Source organism: Typopeltis vanoorti, chromosome 22 (assembly GCF_054136105.1).
Source record: "Typopeltis vanoorti isolate ZY-2024b chromosome 22, IOZ_Tvanoo_1.0, whole genome shotgun sequence".
NCBI classification, from domain to species: domain Eukaryota; kingdom Metazoa; phylum Arthropoda; class Arachnida; order Uropygi; family Thelyphonidae; genus Typopeltis; species Typopeltis vanoorti.
Window position 1 is genome coordinate 1,561,142 of NC_143570.1, and position 23,733 is coordinate 1,584,874.

Here is a 23,733-nt window from a genome sequence, read left to right on the forward strand (position 1 = left end):
GTGTCTCTACGTTGTTACGTTGGTGGCGGGATAATTGGTTGTTAATACTTTTCAGAGAGTAGCCATTGTTTTTAAAGGTCCATTTAAGATGTTGTAGTTCCTTTTTTAGTAAAATTTATGGGTCCCTAAAAATTTCTAAGTTTGGAGAAGTTGATGACATTTCTCTTGCAGCTGGGTATACTTGTGTGGAAGTATTGAATTTGTCTTTACCTGCTTTTAAAAATAGTATTAACTGTACTATTCATCATTAAAATGAGTAATATCTACATCATTCTTATAGATCTTGTTTAAATTTTGCACATAGCTTGGGGGCCACTGGTGGCTTCCAGGTCTGACACCAGCTTGATCTGCCTCTGCCAACAGGTCATGTATAGATCAAATAGCAGAATTCAGAATAATAATAAAACTGTCAACAGAATGGCAGTCAAATCTTTATATCGATTTTGTTCAATTTGAAAAAGCTTTTAACAACATTGACAGAGAAGCAATATGGAGTATCATACCATGTAAAATTATCAACATAGTTAAGAAAATTTATGAAAAAATATAAAATACGAATCATAGTTGAAATTAAAACAGGGGTTAGACAGGACAGCATTCACTCCTCAACAATATTTCTTATTGTTATGAGAAATGCCTGCAGAGCACAAAAGGAAAAAGGAATATAGCAAAATTTAATAGCACAGCTGCATAACCTGGATTTTGCAGATGATATATGTTTATTCAGAGAGAAGAGGATGAAAAAAACCAAATCAAGTTAAAAACAGAAAAGAGCTGGAAGAAGTTAAAATGCTTGCATATCTAGGGAGCAACATAATGCATGAGTAGACTGTAAAAAGGAGATAAGATCTAAGATAACAAAAGCAAAAGTAAACCTATACACAATGGACAAGGTATTGTTATGTGACACCTCCAGGGAGTCCAAAGACTCGTCATGGGAGAGTGTGCCAACAGTATGATTGATCCCTTCCAACTACTAACCACACTCAAACTTGCTTAACTTTCGGAAAAGTAAATCAGCAAGCCTTCCATAAAGTTGAGACTGACTACTAGAAATATGCATATTCAAAAGCATCTATGATTGTGAGACCTTGGTGATGGTCAAGGACTCTGTAAGCCCAATATTGGCTTTTGAAAGAACCTGTCATAAGATTCTACGAACTGGATGAGTGAAAAAGGTCACAAATAAAGAACTATATAGTAATTTTCAAAGAGAATAATTCAAAGGAAATTAAAGCTTTTTGAACATATCTGCAGAATGAATAACAGTAGAGAAGATCAAAACCTTGATGTTGAAGAGAGTTTGCAGGATTTTAGTTACCGAAAAATATACAAAGAAAATGCCAAAGAACGGTGAAACAAGCATTGGATCCATGAGCGATATGTTCACTGGCACATACAACAACATATGAAGGAAAAAGTAATAAAACTAAATCAAGAAACCTTGACTGCCAGATTAAGAAAAAATGAAATGAAAAATGAAAATAAATAACAAAAAAGAAAATATAGTACTGGATGATCAAATTAGAAACAGTGGAAAACTTTAATTACCTAGGATTAATAATAAATAAACAGGGAGGAAAAGAGGAAGATATAAAATCTAAGATATGTTGGAGAAGCTGTCAAAAACAAATATAGAAATGGATAGATGAGAATGGGATATTCTATGGGAGCAGCATGGTTTTGTGAAGGTAGGTCATGCCACAGTAACTTGCTCACATTTCACAATACAGTGACAGCCGAGTTAGATAAAGGTAATGGGTTTACAGTGATACAACTGGACTTTGCAAAGGCCTTTGACAGGATACCACATGGAATTCTAATCAGTAAACTGCAGAACAGGGATGGGGATGGATATAGGGTTGGTGAGATGGATAGGAGGGTGGTTGATGGAGAGATATCAGAGAGTGGTTTATTGAGGAATACAGTGCAAAAGAAGGCCTGTGACTAGTGGCGTGCTGCAGAGTTCTGTTCTAGGACCACTATTGTTAAATTTATTCATTAACAATAGAGGACAGGATCTGAGAAGAACTGTTCAGTTATTTGCTGATGATGCAAAGTTGGGTAGAGCAATAGTTAATACAGATGTCAAAATTTTGCAGGATGATTTGGATAGATTGACAGACTAGGCAAAGGAGAATGGATGTCAGTTTAATGTGGCAAAGTGTAAGGTTATGCATTTTGGAGAGAAACGATTACCAGCTCTATACCGCATTGGTGGAATTGTACTCCAGGAAATTGACAAAGACTTGGGAGTGTTAGTGGATAGGGAGTTAAAGTTTAGGGGGCACATAGCAAAGGTGGCTAAAGCAGCTCATCAGATCACTTGGATACTGAAAAATACTTTGACAAGCAGAGACAAGCAAGTTATTATTCCTCTTTATTGAACCTTGATAAGACCTCATCTTGCCTACTGCACACATAGATCTGGGTGCCAGGGTTTCTTGGCAATGTGTAGGAGGAGAAGAGGATCCACAGGTGAGTGACTAAAATGGTAGCAGGTCTATGGAATGAACCTTACGAAAACAGGTTGAAGATTTGTGGGTTACAGAAACTAATTGATAGATAGAAAAGGGGCAATATGACTGAGGCAATAAAAACCCCTAAGCAATTTCTATTATTATTATTATAATCCAAGACTCCATGGAGTCAAATCATCTGGAGTTTTTACAAGATTAATTCAGAGGAAATTTTTTCAGAACAGGTGTGGTGGTGGGAGAACTAAGGGGGTGCCATTCCATGGAAACTGAGTAAGAGTGTAGTTAGCAAGGGTGTTAGAACTAGGCTTTTTACTTGGAGAGTAGTGAATGAGTGGAATAGGTTGCCAGAGTCTCTTGTGGGTGCCATGAATGTGAATGGGTTCAAAGAAAAGTATGATAGATACTGTGCAAATGATGGATAGTTCTTGACATGAAATTTAGGGCTTCCCTCAAAGAAAAGTATGATAGATACTGTGCAAATGATGGATAGTTCTTGACATGAAATTAAGGCTTCCCTCGATGAGTCTAAGGACTCCTTGGAGTTGCCTGTAATAATAAGATACAGAGAATTTTTTAACATTTTAGAGAAAATATAGAGATCAAAGGAAATAAGTTAAAAATCAGATTATTTAACATAAATATTGAAGCACTTCTTATACTATGAATCAGAAACATGGACAACTACAAAAGCAATTAGGAAAAAGCTGCAGAGCTTTGTAAATAGATGTTTAAGAAGAATTCTATAAACAAAATGGCCAGAAAAGATATGCAATATAGAACTATGGCAAGAAACAACTAAACAAAAACTAGTGATGCATGACATCAATCAGAGAAAATGGAGATGGATAAGACATGTCCTAAGAAAACCTAAAAAACACAAAGCTAAACAAGCATCAGAGTAGAATCTGCAAGGAAAGAGGAAGAGCGGTAGACCAAAGATGAGCTCGTAAAGAGGAACAGAACAAGAGTTTGGAAATAGCGAGACATGGATGTAGAGAGAAGTGCAAAATAGTCAGCTCGATTGGTTGGTTGGTTGGTTGGTTTATAGTTTATTTGGCATAAAAACTACAAAGGTCATACTGTGCCAATACATTAATATTTACAGAAAATTGTAAACAATATGTCTACAAGGATCTAGTTTCACAAAGCAGCATCTCTATGTAAACAGAACTGCTGCAGAGGGCACAGCAACACACAAGGCCAGAGGTTATTACAGTAGTGCAAATATTGTTAACAATATAAGTTAATACATAATATATGAAACACTAAGCCAAGAAATGCAGTATCTACATATATGTAAAATTATAATAGATGCCTTTATAGCAGTACAAAAATAGGCAAAAAGAGATTATTATACAATATGCATGGATGAAAATTAAATTTATCAATGGAGTATAAACAGAATTTAGCAATACATATAAAGAGAATTACTATAAAGTACACAAATAGGTAAGATGTCCTTCAGCACTACATGATTATTCGAAAAATAAAGTAGTAAATAAGATGCATACACAAAATGTATGTTATGTGATGCAGTACCTACATATAAACAAAATTACTGCAGAGGTTTCAGCAGTACATAAAGAGATAACTATAGGTTAACATATGTATATACAAAACAAGTCGAGGAAAGCAGTAAGATTACAACAAACATTATTATACTAGGGGTGCTTAAAGGACAAAGCTGTATAACTGAGAGGAGACCTCCACATAGCCTTTAAAGAAATGCAGAGACCTGAGCAGGGCTTCTGACCTAATGTCCAATCCTCACCTTCTTGTGGTGCACCCTGTTGGGTATCTACTTGGATACTGAACGAACGAGGATGGGCTGGCAATTTGCGTTTTAGCCGACCAAATTGTATTCTTATTGGTTAAACCAAAATAAAAAATGATGGTACAGCATGACAAAATTTCATGCCGGCTGGGACGTCGCCCGGTTAAACAAGGCCCCTGTTGTTTTCGACAGGGAACCAGGGCGAACAGCGAAAAGTCAGCTACCGGAACAAATCTGAAAGCACACCCCAACTCAACATCACCAGAGTTAAAGATCGGTACTATCAACATAAGAAGCCTGAATGGCAAAGAAATGGAGCTAGCTGAGGAATTAGATAAGTACCAGATCGACAAAATACGGGTGACTGAAACAAAAAAGACAAAAACTGGTGAGATCTTTCTCAGCAATAAATATAAAATGTTATATTCAGGCAATGACAATCAAGGAAAAGAAGGAGTAGCCATAGTATTCGACACAAAATACAAGGCTAATCTTCTTGAATGGCAGGCAGTCTCAAGTAGAGTAATGTGGGCAAATATCAAAATGGGGAACTGGACAATAAGACTTATTTGTGCCTACGGTCCCACAAAAGGTTCTAAGGTAGAAGTGGAGGAATTTTTGGATGTTTTGAAAAAGCAACTGACACAATGAAAAAGGAAAAGTTGTTCCTTGTTGAGGATCTAAATAGCAGAGTAGGAAATGATTGTCAGACATACAAAAATATTTTGGGAAAAATTGGAAAAAAGAGCAAAGCCAATAATAATGGCAAATACCTGTTGGATGTCTGCTCAGGACATGGACTGGTTATTACTAACACCATGTTCCAACATAAAAATGTGCACAAATTCACATGAAGAGAAGAGGCAAGGAATAAGAAAAGTCTCATTGACTATGTTATTGTTGATAGTGATGTTTTCTCCCTGGTGCAGGATACCAGAGTGTACAGAGGATTTGAAATTGGAAGTGATCACTATTTAGTCATGAGCAGAATAAAATCGAATTTCATATTGAAAAGAATAACAAATAAGAAAGTTTTAATGCTAATAAAAGTTGAGCAGCTTTCAGATGTGAACTGTAGACTAAAATATACAAAGATTATTGAAGAAAAAATGAAAGAGTTTAAGAACAGGAATCAAACCTTGGAGATTCAGTGGCAAGCCTTGAAGAAAGCCCTGATTGATTCAGCTAGAGAGGCATGTGGTGAAGTTGTCTGCAAGGACAGAAAAATTAGAACTCCATGGTGGACACAGGAAGTTAAAGAGGCAGTGAAGGAAAAGAAGAAAGCATATCAAAGGTTCCTGGCAATAAGTCAGCTTGTGCTCTTAGAGAATACAGAGACAAATGCAAGAATGCTAAACACTGTGTAAAACTAGCTAAACAAAAGTCATAGGAGGACTTTGGCAAGAATATAGAAAATAAATATCAAGAAGGTGGCAAAATATTCTGGAGGTTGTTGAAGAAGCTTAGGAATGGAGGAAAGAGTGCTGTAAAAGAAATTAGAGATAATAAAAGTGACATGAAAATGGAAGAAAAATATATCCTTGAAGTATCGAGTAATTACTTTGAAAAACTGCTAATTGAAACAAGCAGTGATGACAGCACAGTGGTAAAAAACACTGACCAGGCATGCAGTCAGGAATACATATCCATACTTGTAATAGAAAAAGCCATCAAAGGTTTGAAATGTGGAAAGGCAGCTGGAGTAGATGATATTCGACCAGAAACGCTGAAGTATGGAGGTATAAAAGTCTTACAGTGGTTGCACTGCATAGTTAAGAGGGCCTGGAAAGAGGGACGAATTCCCAATGATTGGAGTAGAGATCTCATAGTACCCATATATAAAAAGGGAAATAAAACTGAATGTGAGAATTACAGAGGTATTTCCCTACTAAGTGTTCCTGGCAAGATCTATGCATGTATACTTGAGAAACGATTGAGAAGAACTGTGGAAGAAAAGCTGGGTGAAGAACAAGCTGGATTCAGGCAAAATAGAGGATTTTCACTTTACAACAAATAGTCGAGAAAGCATGCGAATATAACAAAGACCTGTATTTAAGTTTTGTTGTTTTGGAAAAGGCATATGACAAGGTGCCAAGAGAGAAGCTATTCCAATCACTACAGTTATATGGTGTCAATGGAGCATTATATCAAGCAATACTTAGTCTTTATTTGAGTTGTAAGTCAGCAGTTAGAATTGAAGGAAGTACAGGAAGATGGTTTAATGTTAAATCTGGTGTGAGACAAAGATGTACATTATCCCCTCTTTTATTCATTATCTATATGGATCACATTATGAAGGAAAGTGGTATTAAACATGATATCAAAATTGGAGATGTTAATGTCAGCTCTTTGCTTTATGCGGATGATGTTATACTTCTAAATATCTCCGTTACAAGTCTGCAAGATTCTCTGACTAAATTGAATAACTATTGTAATAGATATGAAGGTCAGCAATAACAAGACAAAGACAATGAAAATAGGCAGAATCATTGAAAATGTCAGCTGTGTTGTGAATGGAGAACCTGTGGAACAAGTAAAACATTTCAGCTACTTAGGCACGATTTTTAGTGAAGATGGTAAATTCAATATAGAAATAGACAACAGAATCAGGAAAGCTGGTATGGTGGGAAGTCAATTGAATAAGTTCATATGGAATAATAAAGAAATTAGTCAGAACACTAAATTAGCTGTATACAAGACAGTGTTCAAACCAGTTTTAACTTATGGATCTGAGAGCTGGGTCAGAAGTAAAACACTTGACCGAAGACTAGAGACAACAGATATGAGAGTCCTGAGAAAGATTATAGGCGTGAACAGATGGCATCAATGGCAATATCATATTAAAAGAAGGATATTAGAAAAGAACTTGACATTGTCAACATCCGGGAGTGTGTTAGCAGAGCTAATCTCAGGTGGTATGGTCACTTAAATAGAATGGGAGAGGAAAGATTAGCAAAACAAGTGTTCTCTGCCAGATTGGCAGGAAAACGACCGAGAGGAAGACCAAGATATAGGTGGATTGATACGGTACAAAGTGCCTTAGACGACAGAAATATAAGATCTGATAATGTTGGAGTCTTGACAAGTAACAGACTGATTTGGAGGAAAATTATAGATAGGAAGTTAGTAATGATGTAATTTTTTCATGTAGTACTATCACATCCTGTACACCCCTTGAGGGTACATGGCAGGAATTTGATGATGATGATTATTATACTAATACTGAAAGAGTCAGAAAGGAATTATTATATAGCATTGATGCATAAAATTTAAGTTTAGCATTACGGTATTTACATATTAACAAAATTACAGCAGAGTGATAGAAATATACAAGAACAAAGCCTATGGTAATACATAATTGATCAGATTTAACCTAATGAATAATATGTATGCATAAAATTTAAGTTATGCAAAAAAGTATTTACATATTAACAAATTTATGGTCAAATGTGCTTGTACAAATTAATTCTTTCTAAAAAATTAAAAACATCATGCAATTTGCCTGAGACTGCTAGCATTTCCCTGAGTGTATATGGCTTGGTTAGATAGGTGAAAATTTCATTCCTCTCTCGTGTAAATTTTTGACAATCTACCAGAATATGATGAAAAGTGAGATGCGTGTTGCATTTTTCACATATGGGAGGGTCATCAGCTCTCAGTAAATGAGAATGCATAAGGTGACTGTGACCTATGCGGAGCACGTTGACTAGAATGCCAGTGTTTAATTTCAGGTTTAATGTTATATAATTTGTTTGTTGATGCTTCTTGCCAGGTTACTTCCACTGAGCAATTAGCTTTGATCTTATAAGTTGTCTGTATATGGAAAACTGTCAAACAGTATGTGGAGAAGGTATGAGCTGATTTAGCAGCTGCATCTGCAGCCTCATTTCCTTTGATTCCGATGTGGCTGGGAATCCAGCAGAACTAAATATTGAAATTAAGGATTTTCATTTTGGGAAGCAGGTGTAGCACCTCATAAAGTACTAGATGCAGATTATACATAGGAGAGGAGATAGCCTGACTCATTAAGCTATAAAGAGCTTAATGAGTCTGTATAAATCATACACTTTTGGTAGCAGTTTTCTTTTATACGTACAAGTGCAAGCTGAATGGCATGTAACTCTGCTGTATAATTACTGCAGTCTGGTCGGATCTGATTTGACATAATAATGTCAGGAAACACAGCAGCATAACCAACAAAGGTGTTAGTTCTTGAACCATCAGTATAGATGGGTAAGAAATCAGGGTATGCTGCTCTGTGTGCATTAAACAATTGCAGGTAAATGGATGATGGAGTATAAGATTTCTGTAGCTGACAAAGGGAGAGGTTGCAGGATGGTGTGCAAACCTGCCATGGAGGAATGCTGTTATGTTTAGTGTAGTTAATGTTATCAACATTTATACTAACAGCTAGCACAGTTTCTTTAATACGCATACCAAAAGGGTGTATAGCAGTTTGATGTGTGTGATATTGAGCTTCCCAATACAGAGAGAAGATACTATTGCATGCAGGGTGATCTGGGAGAGATTTTATTTTTAGGGTAATTAAGAGACAACTGTTTCCATCGAAGTGATAGAGCCGGTTCATTTGCTTCAACATAGAGACTTTGAGTGGGTGAGGTGAGAAAGGCACCAGTAGCTATCTGTATACTCTGATGATGGATGGAATGCCATCGTAGGTTACAATGGCTTGCCGAACCATAGACTTGGGACCCATAATCCAGCTTTGAACATATAAGTGCACGATAAAGATGGAGCACTGAAGCTCGATCAGCACCCCACTCAGTAGAGGATAGAGTGCGGAGGAGGTTCAAAGTTCTTTTGCACTTTTCTCTTAGTTGACGAATGAGTGCTAGAAATGGGAGTTTTCTGTCAAAGATGAGTCCTAAGAACTTGGTTTCTGTAGCTAATGGAATAACAGTATGTCCCATTCTTAGTTCAGGATCTGGGTGATGAGTGCGTTTTCGACAGAAGTGTACACAGACACTTTTTTCTGTTGAAAACCTAAACCCATTATTAAGAGCCCACAGAGAGACATGATCAATTGCTTGCTGAAGTTGTCTTTCAATTACCCTCATGTTATGCGAGTGACATTAAATTGTGAAGTCATCAACATATAGGGCATTGTCTACAGTGGGAGGAAGCTGTTCAATGATTGAGTTAATTTTAATAGCAAAAAGGACTACGCTTAAGACAGAGCCTTGGGGAACACCTTGCTCTTGATGATATTGTCGAGATAGCATACTTCCCACTCTGACTTGGGAAGTTCGCCTGGACAGAAAGTTTTTAATAAATATAGGGAGGTGTCCTTTGAAACGTTATAGAGGTCTTTTAATATGCCATATCTCCAGGCTGTGTCATAGACTTTTTCCATGTCAAAAAAAAACGACAAGATGTTCTCGCTTCAGAAATGCATCTCTTATACAAGTTTTTAACCGAACCAAATGGTCTAAAGTTGATCGATGTCTACGGAAACCACATTGTGTATTGGAGAGAAGACTGTTGCTTTCTAAATACCAGAGAAGTCTGCCATTAACCATTTTCTCTAGTATCTTACAAAGACAGTTGGTCAGAGCAATGGGCCGATAATTATTTGCTTGTGTTGGATCTTTCCCTGGTTTTGGGATAACAATGACAATTGACTTATGCCAAGAATTTGGAAACTCTTCCTCTGCAAGTATTCTATTGTATAATAAGAGAAGAAGATCCATGGAAGATGATGGTAGATGTTTTATAATTTCATAATGGATGTCATCAGGTCCTACTGCACAAGAGTGAAATTGTAGGAGAGCACTTTTTAGTTCCTCCTTGACAAATGGTTGATTATATGGCTGAAGAATGAAATGTTGGTAGAAAAATTAAGCCTTTGTTTCTCTTGTTGCTTTCAGTATTAAAAATTCCAGAGAATATGGTGTTGCTGAGATTTTAGCAAATGTTTCTCCCAAAGTATCTGCAATTGCTTTGGGATCAGCAAGAAAACTTCCATTATAGTCTAAGGTGGACAAACAGTGTGTACTATATCTGCCTTTCATTTTCCGGATTTTATCCCATACAATTTTTGGACTGGTCATTTGATTAATTGATGTAGTAAATTGGATCCATGATTGTTTTTGACTCTGATGTCTTACATAATGTGCTTTGGCTCGAGCACGCTTAAAAGTTATTAAATTTGATGTCATGGGGTATCTATGAAATATGCTCCATGCTCTGTGTTGATCTTTTTTGGCTGCCTGACATTCTGGGTTCCACCAAGGTTTTGGATAGACTGGAAATCGAGATGATGTTTTTGGGATGGAGGTTGTTGCTGCCTGGATAATGCATTCAGTTATATATTTCACAGCTTCATTGATAGGTGTTTGACTGATGGCATCAGCATTAAATTTTGCAAGATGAGAGAAAGTGTTCCAGTCAGCCTGGTCCATTTTCCATATAGGTGGAACTGTGTGGGTGAACATGGTTCCTATGAAGACATTGTACAAAGAACAGGAAAGTGATCACTTCCATATATGTTCTCTTCAACGTCCCACATGAGCAGTGGAAGAATGGAAGGGGAACAGATTGTAAGATCAATTGCAGAATATGAGTGCGTAGGCATATGGAAGGAAGTATTGAGTTTATTATTTAGAAGGAAAAGGTTATTATTATCAAGAATTTTTTCAATGATTAGACCTCTTCTATTAGTGTTGGCACTACCCCATAGAGTATTGTGACCGTTAAAGTCACCCATCAAAAGTAAGGGTTCAGGCAGTTGCGAGATAAGGTTATCAAGATCAATTTCATTTAACTCAGCATTTGGTGGTAAATAAATTGAACATACTGTAATAAGAAATCCCACAGAGAAGCAAATCGCTACTGCTTCCAGAGAAGTATTAAGTTGGACCTGATGGAAAGGAATATGACTGCCCACTAGGATAGCTACCCCTCCATGAGCAGGACCATCTCCAATTCTATCCTTGCGTACAACAGTGAAATTCCTAAAGGCACGGTCCTCATTGGTTCTTAAGTAAGTTTCCTGTACACAGAAACAGAAAGGTTTGTGTTTCTGCAACAACATCTTGATATCGTCAATATTCTGGCAGATCTCACGGCAGTTCCATTGTAAAAAATTTCGTATTGTCTTGATTTTATTGACTTGTCTGGTTTTCGAGAGGTTGAGGGCTTATCTTTGTCAGATTTATATTTATCCACTGTTTTAGGGAAGTATGGATGGCCAGTGTCCATCTCTTCCTCTGGTAGAGTGTTCAAAACATCAAATGTGTTAGGGTCAGTTGGTATGTTTAGTTTGCTTTCAGTGGGTATCGTGGTATCCATTTTTTCTGTGCGAGTGTCTGGTGGTTTATCTTTGAGTGAAGTCTCCACCATAATTTTTTTACAGATGAGTTCTCATCGAATGCGACCATTTTTTGAAGTTGTCCCTGGAGTGAGGCCATAGGTCTTGTGATTAATGCACTCAACAGAGAAACACTTGCGATCGTAAAGTTCAGGTAATCAAATGGTGGGATAGACATACATGTTTGAGTTGTTGTTGGCACTTTTTTAATTGTTACTTTTTCAGCATAAGAGGATCGTAGAACAGGTGTAATGGTGGCCAGCTTTCTTTTTGCATCCTGATATGTTATGTTTTGTTCTGTTTTAATTTTTTGTATCTCTTTTTCATCTCTCCATTTCTGACATGCACGAGAGTATGCTGGATGATCTCCCTGACAGTTGACACATTTAGCTTTTTTTTTCACAGTAAGATTTATTATCATGTTCTTTACTACCACATCGGGCACAGGTAGTAGAACCATGACAGGCAGTTTGGGCATGTCTATATCGTTGACATTTAAAACAACTCAGCGGGTTAGGGATGTACATTCTAACAGGATAGCTGAGATACCCTGCTTTTACAGATGTCAGAGGCCTAGGTGTATCAAAAGTAAGGATGATGTTCTTGGTTGAGACCAGGCGACCATCCCTGCATATCAGGATGCGCCTCACACCCGTAACTCCTTGATCTTTAAGCTCTGAACATATCTCCTCATCAGGAACATCAAGGAGATCCCATTCTGATATCACTCCTCTACTGGAATTGAGGTTCTGTGAGGTGTTACTGCAATTTATATTCCACCCACTGTCGTTGCTGTCAGTAGTTTCTCGGAATGTTTTTGCACATTGTTTCCACTAGGATATCACCAGAAACACAATTTCTTGACAATTTTGGGAGGTCCTGCCAGTCCTTCTAAACCTTTTTGGATAAAGAAGGGTGACATTTTCCCAATTGGTTTTTCACCTGTTGCATGAATGATTAAAAAGGTTGGTACATTTATGTTAGTATCCGATATCTTTTGTTTCTTACTTCTGTTTCCATATGCTGTGTCTATATTATCAGTACTTTGTTGGGACTTTGTTAGGGTCCCTGAAACATTTGAGGATGAAGAATTCATATTTAAGGAATTTTTAATTTGGGGCCAGAGCTCCCCACCCACCACGGAGCCACACATGGACGCCCACCACCTGGCAAGCAAAGACTGAGCTCAGGAATAAAACTCCAGGGCTACCCTGGATGCTATACCGGCACTGCAGCAACTCTAGAATCCCTACCCAGACCATGGGGTGAGAGACTTACTGCTACACCGTTGACCCTTGCAGGCAAGCCCGCTAGCCGATTGATCCTGGCTTGGCCATCCAGGGCCACCCATCTTATCGAAGCAGGGATCAAAGTAGTGCAAGACTACCAGGATCCCCTTTTCCGAATGTCCATGGGTCGCACCGCATGGCAAACACGGCAGCAGATCCCAGTGATGGTGGTCTGGAAAAAGGATAGTAAAAAAGACTCAGGAGAAGTAGAGCAAAGAATACAGGAAGAAAAGCAAAGAAAAAGAGGAAGAATGAAAAGGGCCAGTACCATCACTTTTCATCAATGAAAAGGGCCAGTACCTGTTCGTGGTGGAGGAGACCTCCACCACGAACAGGTGCTCCACATGGAGGGGAGTCAGATGGAAATCCATGGTCAAGGCCCTAAGCTTCCAATGGAATGATGAGGAATAAGTAACTGAGTCCATTTAAGTCTCAGTTCTGGATTGGTCCCAAGGAAGTGAGAAAATAGTTCCAAAATAGGAATAGAAAAAAAAAAAAAAAAAGGGAGAAATAGTTCCAATGCATAAGGGAAGCTCCATTACTGAAGTAGCAAAAATTATTGAATGATCAGCATCTTAGGAGTGGTGGTCAAGGTACAGGAGAAGTTGGTTAAAGGAAAAAAATCCAGAAATCGAACACTATTTGGGGGAGGGGAGACATTGTTTTGTGAAGGGTAGATCATGTCTCAGTAACTTTTTTAAATAACGAAACCTGTGGTGCGTTCATAATTCTTCTAATTATGTCTCAGTAACTTACTTTATAATACAGTGAAAGCAGAGTTGGATAAGGATAACGGGTATACAATGTTACTGCAAGGAGACTTTGCAAAGCTTTTAACATGATACTGCATAGAATTTAGATAAACAAATTGCAGCACATGGTATGGATATCATTTAGATAAGAGGATGGTTGACAGAGAAATACCAATTTCTCTGTCAACCTGGTCTCTTTCGACAAAAGGCGAGCTAGCTGGTCTCATAAGGAGGTAGGAGGTTTTTCCACCGGAAATTCCGGTTTTTCATACCCCAGAACAGGCAAACCAGTCCCATGCATCTACAGACATAGGACACACCAGGAGACATAGGGCTGACCACCTTATCCTCGAGTTACAGTTGCATAGTCCAAGAATACTTATAAAGGTCATGGGCACTGAAGTGCCTGTTAGGACCACTGACAGAATTGATAGAGAAAAGTAGAAGACCTGTGACTAGTGGCATGGCACAAGGCTCTCTACATGGGCCACTACAATAATTTTAATATTGATGATATAGGAAAAGATCTGAAAGGAAACATACAGTTGTTCGCCAATGATTCAAAATTAGGTATACAGCAATAGTCAAAGATGTTAACACTTTGCAGGATGATTTAAAAATAAAATAATGGAAGTATGGGCATGCGATGGATGTGAATTTAATGTGGCAAAGTGTAAGGTTATGCATTTTGAGGTGAAAAGATTAAAAGCTGTATACCACATTGATTGAACTGTACTCCAGGAAATTAATGGAAGGTAGGGTTTGGGGTTGGGAGGAGAGGAAGCTTGTGTAGCTCAGTGGAAGTGGTGTTTACATTACTCGGTGCTAAACTGCCTGAAGAAAGAGCATCATGAGTTTGATTCTGGTCATCAACTAGAGGAACTTTTTTTTAAGACTTTTTTCGACTGGTTCCTGAGTTAGTTGATCTCTGGCATGGGCTGGTAAATTTTTTCTCCAGGAAATTTGGGTTTCTCAAGAAAATTGACTGAAGAACCCACACCATTTTCAGACATTAAAAATATTGTGTTAGAGTTAGGTACCACGAGATGGCAGCACTTGTTAGTTGTCTCTTCACTGCATGCTGCTTAATTAGTGATAGCCTTGTCCGCGTGGTTAGCCTAGTGGCTTTGCGCTTCGCAACCATATGCCTGGGGAAGGAGTGTCCTAGGTTCGATTCCTATCAATGACGTGAGGAGCTTAAGGATCTTCCTCAGCCACAGCCAAGTTAGTCGGTCTTAGGCATGGACAGCAGGGTTTTTTCCGCCAGTTTATCTGGTGTTTTTCATCCCGCAAGCAGGCAAACCGGTTTGAGGACACACGGATTACAGTCAGGAATACTGACCCAGCCATAGGTCTGATTCATCAGCCTATGCTGGTTCCGGAGCCCAGATAAAAATTTGGGGGTACTGTGGTACTAGGTGGTACTGTGAACTCCCGTAAAAAGGGGAACGCAGTATCATCACACGAAATTTTTTTTAGTAATAGCCTACCAGTGAAAATTGAACTGCCCACTCAGTCTCCAAAAGTTAGATAGGGTTAAAATGTCCTCGTCTACTCCCTATAAGGCAATAAAAGGTGTTAGTATAAATTAAAGATGCCAAGAAATTATATTCTTGGCATCTTTAATTTAGACTAACATCCCCTAATGACTTCACATTAATTACTTAGTATCCCATAATACAAAGCACACATCATTTCAGGTGTGTATAATGCTATGCATTATGGGAAGGGCCACTACCGGTTTCACCTTTATTGAGGTCTCATCAGTGGGAGCCAGACCAAAAGTGATACCAAGGTTGAAGTAATGCAAAGTCATATTTCCATATACAAGTAGCCAAAAGGTGTCACCTTATCACTAAAATGCTCTAGATTAGAGATTGATGTTGAAAGTTTTTTTTCACCAACTGAAAAAAAACTTTCACTTTTTGAAAATTTTATGTATACGGACATGCATAATGCTATGCATTATACATGTCCATAAGGATATGTGCACTGCATTATGGGATACTAAGACAAGTGATGTGAAGTCATTAGCCTCTATATACAAATAGCCCAGTCATGAAATTATTTCACATGCAAACTTTGTTTGCTTGCATGGGGGGGGGGGGGGGGTATTAGTGAACAGAGTTAAAGTTTAGAGGGCGTACTGCAAAAGTGGCTAAAGCAGCTCATTGGATAACTTTGTAATATTTGCGACAAAAAAGACAAGTCTGTTCTCTATAATCTTATATATCTTACTTATATGTTTCTTTAACTTAATACTCGTTTTCTATTATTTCTCTTCTTTATTGTTCTACCTAAAGTATAATTTTTCTTGCCTGGGATTCCAGATATTTATTTGATTGAGGACTGCACCTCTGAAATTCCCCTATAGGCAAAAGAAAGTTTTTATACCTTGGAAGTAGATCAATTAATCACTTATATCCTATTTTAGCCAAGGTTTGCAGTCATGGCAAAATTTGCTCATAAATCACTACTAATCATTGGGGTTCCACCATCAGGTCCGAAATAGTGTTTTTTGAATCAGTGCATTGCAAAAAGATTGAATCGGACAACTATTTTTATCAACAATAACAACAAGTTTAATTTCTGATCAAATAATCATACGTATCACATGAAATCATAAGATTCATTTATGAAAGGTAATTCTTAGTTTTTCTCAATCACTCAACTTGGTTTCTATTGAATTTGCTCGCACTTACTTAGTTAGACCTTCAACAAGCATACTTTATATTAAAAATATCAGGAAGTTATACATATAGCATGAAATCGTTAGTTGCGCTTGATATTCCTAATTTAGCATCAATTAAAATACAACATACATGTTTACAAATGTATCTCTCAGAATCTCATTCCTTTCAAACACCTAATCATAATCTAGGCAAATATACAATCCACCTCATTGAGTTTCAAACATTCCAATGGTATGATATCAGGAACATACTCTATCATAAGATTCAATAATAAGTACACATAATCAATCAAAGAAATTTCAATAGCTCAATCTTTTCTCCCAGGGAAATTAACTGCGCTCATGTTTCACTCATTTGCGATTACACACATTTACGAGAAATATTAACACTAAATTAAGGGGATAAAATTTTTTTTCCCCTTAGTTTAATTAACTTCGCCATAAAAAATAGCCGTTTGGCTGTTCATCAAATATTAACACTCTTAATACTATCTCCTTAAACTAGATAATTTAGCAGTTCGATAGGGAATTCTTTCTTTATTCACAAACAATAAATGAATGTATAGGCTCACATGGATCTCTTCCTGTCTTAAATATACCTATAATTCATTAATACACCTATATCGTAAATACACCTATAATTCATTAAAGAAATTTCAACAGCTCAACATTTTCTCCAAGGGAAATTAACTGCGCTCATGCTTCACTCATTTTGCGATTACACACATTTTCTCTAAATACTATCTCTTTAAACTAGACAATTTAACTGTGCAATAGGAAATTCTTTCTTAATTCATAAACAATAAATGAATATGTAGACTCACATGGGTCTCTTCCTATCTTGTATGTGTCTTCCGTCCTTCTTTCCTTATTCCGGTGTTTGAGTGGGGTTTCTCTCCTCCGTTCCGTGTTTTGGAATTCTCCTCGAAGCGACACTGATGAACAGTCATAGCAGCAGGCAGGATAAAGGGTAGGCGTTCCGGCATCTTGAACTGCCCAGCAAAGGATTTCTGCATAGGTCTGGTCGCATTTATTCGACTACAGTCATAGCAGCAGGCAGGATAAAGGGTAGGCGTTCTGGCATCTTGAACTGCCCAGCAAAGGATTTCTGCATAGGTCTGGTAGCATTTATTCGACTACAGGACCTTTACAGCAAGATTTCTCCTTAACTATTGCCTCCGGATATCTTCAGCTGTGACTGGAACGACGTCAGTGGATGGGTCTCTCCACCCTCCCCTCCGGAACTTACACCTCGGGTCCTCTCTTGTGGATGGTTCACTCAGGATAAAGAAAAGGAAGCCCTTCTCATCTTCAAACCAACCCTTTTATACACCAGAGTCCCTGCACCTTTCATTAAGTTTTTGGGACCCCTAGCATCCCCATCCGAGTTTTGCTAGTAGTTTGGAGAACCCTGTATAATGTTTCTCGAAAATTCGCCGACAATCTTACTTCTTTCCTTTACTGCCTTAATCTTGCCTATGGGCCTTTCTTTTTGATATGGGCCGCACCCTTTCAATATTGATCTTGACGATCACCTGCAATGGGTCTTGCAAACAATCTTCAAAAGAAATGCTGAATTTCGGGCGATGCTCTTGGTTTCAATACTTCTACATCCGTTCTTAAACAATGAGCGAGTTAATTCCCTTTGGGCTTATTTTGGTCTTTATAGAGATGGCTTTACATAGATGGTTAAAATATACATTTTTACAAAAAAATTCAGGTGAATTCCTACTGTAAAAAGTCGATGGTTTTAGATAATTTATTTTGGCAACATCGAATTTTTACAACTTGGTTACTGGGTTACTGAAGAATTGATGAGAAGAGATAAGCAGGTTATTATAAGGATTTGATAAGACCCTCCCTATCCTGACTACTGTGCACAGATCTGGTCACTTAGGTTTCTTGGGAAAGAGGAGATGGAGAGGATCTGGAGGCAAGTTACCAAGATGGTGGCCATCTATGGAACTCACCTTATGAGGAATAGGTTAAAAATTTATGGGTTAAATTGGTTGATAGACAAACAAAGGGATAATATGATTGAGAAGACATCAGTTACTGAAAGGCTTACAGGATCAATACAGAGAAATTTTTACTTAGTTTAAATTAACACCTGAAAGCTGTTCAGATTTTCTTATTTTTAACAAAAATTTCATATATGCTTATCTTTTCAGTATGATACTCATTGTCATCCTACCTCAAAACAAAATATCACTTCCCATGTCCAATCTCCTGTCTACTTCATATCCTAAATAATCAGCTAACAACTTTTATTCCCTTATACAGAGAAGGTGAGGCCTTTTAACTCTATCTCGCTTTTGGAGACTGAGTAGGAAATTCAATCTCCACCAGTAACCAATAAGAGATAGCTGGCCCAAGATTATCACTAATTATAAGTGGCAACAGATGAGACTGGCAAACAAGTGCTGCCATCTCTTAATATTTAATACTAACAGGATATGTTATTGTCTGACATAGTGTGGGTTCCATGGTCTATTTTCTTCTGTTTACAGAACAAAAAAAATCCACATTTCCAAAAAAAAAAAAACACGCTTCTGTGCCAGAGATCGACCAACTCAGGAACCAATCGAAGAAAGGCTTAGAAAAAGTTCCTTTAGTCAGCAACTAGACTTGAACTTAAGTTCTGTCTTATTTCTTGTTTTCTCTCCATGGGAGTTTTTGCACATTTTTATGTTGAGACATGTTTGTACTGATTAGTTTATATCCTGAACAGAAATCCAACAGGTACTTTACCCTTAAGCTTATTATTTTGTCCAAATTTTCCCAAGACATTTGTACATGCATGGTTTATTCATTTCCTACTCTGTTTTTCAGATCTGGCTTTCCTTTATGTCAAATGCTCTGTAATGACAAACAAAATTCCTCTACTACTACTACTAGAGCAATTCTGTAGGACTGTAGGCACAAATAAGTGTCATTGTTCAATTTACCAACTTGAAACTGTGACAGCATCATAATGGGATTATTGTGCCCAAATGTTTTTACCTGGTTTCTAATGTGATGAGTTAATTGGAGGTCCAGTAATGAGAAAACTAAGGCAATATCATGGCATGGAAATATATTTAAGGCAAGATTGGTGATGAATTGTAAACTGCAAACTTAGGAGAAAAACGTTTGTGTGTAAATGTGTCCTAGTATAAAAAAAGTTGTAAAGCTATAGTATGGGCCAAGAATCACATCTTATTTGCAGATGATGCAAAGTTGGTATGAACCATAAAGAGTAGTGAAGATGTTGTGGCCTTGCAAGAGGACTTGAATAAATTGAGTGATGGGCACGGAAATGGGGATGTAAGTTCAATGTTGCAAAATGCAAGGTTTTAAAATTTGGAAAACAAAGATGGGATGCAGAATTTATGCTTGGTGAGAACATATTGTTGGAGGTAGAGGAAATAAGAGATCTGGGGGTGATAGTGGATAAGGATGTAAAATTTAGGGGACACATCACCAAAATTGTGAAGATAACACAAAGGCTTCTGGGAATGATGCAGAGGACACTGACGTGCAGAAGTAGGGAGATTCTTGTTCCATTGTATAAGGCTTTGATTAGGCTACACATGGACTGTTGAGCCCAGGTTTGGTCACTGGGTTTTCAGAAGGATGAAGAGATGTTGGAAAGGGTCCAAAGGCGACTGACTAAGGTAGTTTCTGACCTCTAAAATGTTGAGTATGAGGAAAGATTGAGAAGATGCAATTTGCAGAGTCTGGTGAAGAGGAGGAAGAGGGGGAGATATGATAGAGAACTACAAGTTGGTTAAGAGTTGTTAAAGATGAATGGCGGAGAAGTTCTACAGAGAATAGTGGGAGATCAGGGAAGAACCAGAGGTCATCCCTGGAAACTGTATAAAGAGGGTGTGAGTAGGGGAGCGAGAAGCAGGTTTTTTTCGTGCAGAGTTGCGAATGATTGGAATGCCTTGCCTGAGAGTGTGGTGTCTGCAAGGAATTTGAGTGTGTTTAAGGCTAGGCATGATGAGATGTGTGTGTGATAAAAGGACCTCCCAGATGAGTCTTTGACTCCATGAGGTCTTGGGGTAATAATAATAATATTTAGAAACCTGTCTAGAGAACAAATATAGAACTTTTTTTGAGCCATTTTAGTTCTCTAATAAGCAACATGTGGTCTCACACTCATTGAGTAAACAAAACCCTAAGTAGATTTTGGAAGAGGGAAGATGGAATGCAATAGCAAGAACAAACAGACAGTTTAAGACAATATATTACATGTATGTTGCTGATTGAATAAGACTACCTATGAATGAGTATGGACTCCATAAAAACTTGTTAATAACAATCACTGGTGGCCCTTCTGCAGACACCAAGAAGAATGCTTCAAAAGCAAGCATTTCATTTAAAGGAAGGAAGTCATCATTAAATTCCAGTATACATCAAAAGATGGTATGTACAACCTCCCTTTTGGGAAAGTGTACAACCCAAAATTTGGTACAGCCTCTCCTTCACCTTTCTGGGTACACCAAATTGTGTGATAATAACACAAATGAATTTCATACGTAGTTCCTGATTAGCTGTTTCTCAAATTGGTCAATTTGTCAGATCTCTTATTAAATAAGCTCTTGCACGTTAGTTATTAAAGCAGTTTCTTGAACTGTATTGTGTAAGAACCCACAGGTTCGACAAAACTTGTAGGGGTTTCAAAGAGCATACAGACATTTATTAAAAAGAACTTCAAGTGAAAGATACTATTTTTTATTAAACTGACTTATTTGTAAGAACAATTGCTACTTTATTATTTGTAATATTATATATCTGTTTTCTTGATTAAAATATTTGCAGTAACAGTTCATTGTCATAATTCCTTTCTGATATTTTTTTATGAAAATTTCCACAGGGTTTTGCAAACAGTAGATATTTTTATGTGGAGTTACACAGTTTTGAAAAAGTTTAAGAAAAAACACTGCTCTATAGCACTGCTAACTACATCAATCCACTTATATCTTAGTCCTCCTATGGATTATTTTCCTTTCTTATCAAACCATTCTTATCTCAGACAGTTGTTTTTTCTAATCCTTCATGTCCTATTCTGCTTATTTAGGTGACTACCATCTTAGATTAGCACTGCTTGGCATTATTAACATTCAGGTATGTGCAAGTTCTTTTCTAATATCCCATTTGTGCCATCTACTCATTCCTCTAATATTCCTCAAAAATGACATCTGTGATCTCCAATCAACTATTTGTTTCTAGCACGCATGCACGCACACACACACACAAATCCATGCAAAAATTGTTTAGTTGATCACATAAACTGAACATGATTTAAAAAGATATGTACATGATAGTCCGGCTATTATTATTGTTAACAGAGACCTCCACGGAGTCCAAAGCCTCAACATGGGAGGCCTGCAAATATTGTTCACAATAGAGTAAGAAACTAACCATTATTAACGGTGCCTATCATACTCTGCTTAAACTGATTCACTCATGAAGAACCGACAACTTCAGGCATACCATTCCACTCATTCACTACACTTACAGAAATACATATAAATCGCACTTCCTCTGATAACTTATTCAACTTCCAATGATGACCTCTTGTTTTGTCACCACCTCCATATACTGAAAAACTTCCCACACCTCCATTGTATCAAATCCTTTTAGCAGCTGAATGTTTCTATCATGTCACCTCTCTTCCTTCCTTCTATCTGCCAATTTTTGTAAACCCAAAATAATCCTCAATCTACCCTCATACGGAACATTCTACAAGCCCACAATCATCTTAGTTATTCCCCTCTGAATTCTCTCAACCACCTCCACATCTCCAAGAAACCCAGGTGACCAAATCTGGGCACAATAGTCCAAATGTAGACTATCAGAGTCTTATAAAAAGGAATAATGACTTTTCTATCACTACTAGTCAGCATATTTTTGAGCATCCAAATGATCTTCTGAACTGTTTTGCAAAATGACCTCTGACCTTCAGTTCCCTATCCGATTCCTAACCTCATCAATTTTCAGTAATGAGACCAAGGTTGTTAATAATGAATGTAACACACCCACTAAATAATGTCCAATATTATAAATGAGAATGTCATCATTTTGCCTTTAGAAAATACATAAAAAAAAACATAACTTTAAAAAAGTACACATGAAAATTATAAAGCAAATGCAATGCTCCCCGATATCACATCTATAGTGCACTCCATATTCAGCAACATAAAAAAAAAAAAAAAAAAAAAAAAAAAAAAAAAAAAAAAAAAACTGCAAACAACGCAAATATGACAAATTGTTGTTGTTTTTTATTAGGGCCTTTGTTATTATTCTATTATGGCAATAATGGTTTTTTTTTTTTTTTTTTTTTACCTGAACTGTTATTTTAAAAAAAAAAAAAAAAAGGTTAAAGCATCCAGGTATAACTGTTATCAAAAACAAACATCAGCTGTGAAACATGCTGGTTTGTTTCACAACTGCTGCAAAACCTCTGTATACTAGTTTACATAAACCGAAGCATTGGCATACAAAAAATAAAGCAAATTGATATACTATCAGTTGCAAAATATCTAAATTGTAAAAGAACGTAAATCAAAAGTCATACATATAGTAGTTCAGATCTGGGCGCAAGAATGCCAAACATATTCGTCAATTGCTCTTCTTCCTACATTACAGTAATAATTCGCCACCATACTTTTCATTTTTACTAATTGTATGTTCGCACATAATAACCGCACTTTATAAGGTCGTTTTGGTATCGCTGTTTTTAAAGTATTCTGGCCACACCCCCAAAAGGTTTCATATTTACACACAACGCAATTCACACATTTAGAGGATTAGAAGATCACAGGGTAAATGATGACTGATATACAATCACTTCCCTCTCTGCAAAAATGAATTTCCCTTTCTCGTATAAACTTTTCCCAAAATTTATTTAAAAGGAATTTATGTATTAAGATAGAGGCGAATAAGTTGTCAGTCATTTCCGGATGAGGAAGGAAAGAAGGAGAGAGAGAAAAAAAAGCTTCTTCGTACTCATACGTCCTCACCATGGTTCGGGTCAACCTGGAAACTAAATATAGTTCCGATATTTATAGAATTAGTGGACAGCAGGTAAATCATGACTGAAGTGCAATAATTTTCATCTCTGCAAAAAACTTTTCCTGTGATCTATTTAAAAAGAATTTCTGTATTAAGACGAAAGAAGTAAATAAGCTGCCCGTCATTGCAGTGGGGGGGGGGGGGAACTTCTTCATACTCGAAATACACACACACACACCATATGTGTGTGTGTGTGTGTGTGTGTGTGTGGTACGTCACAGCGAGGCTGAGAATAGCAATTAATCGGATTGAATTGGATTGCTTGGAACTAAATCCGAAGCGGACGTAGGTAGAAGAGACGGACGACTTAATATTCTGAAGTAAAAACTGAGCTGAAATCATAACTTGTTGAAG

At 37.2% G+C, this 23,733-nt stretch overlaps 1 protein-coding gene across 1 annotated transcript in view; it reads right to left on the reverse strand.

The window, feature by feature from the left end:
- LOC150094102 (voltage-gated hydrogen channel 1-like) overlaps positions 1 to 22,983 on the reverse strand; it is a 142,393-nt gene extending 119,410 nt beyond the window's left edge. Inside the window, exon 1 of the mRNA XM_090412280.1 lies at positions 22,883 to 22,983. The gene's annotated coding sequence lies outside the window, so the exon portion shown is untranslated. The remainder of the gene's footprint in view (positions 1 to 22,882) is intronic.
- Between the last annotated feature and the right edge of the window lie 750 nt (positions 22,984 to 23,733).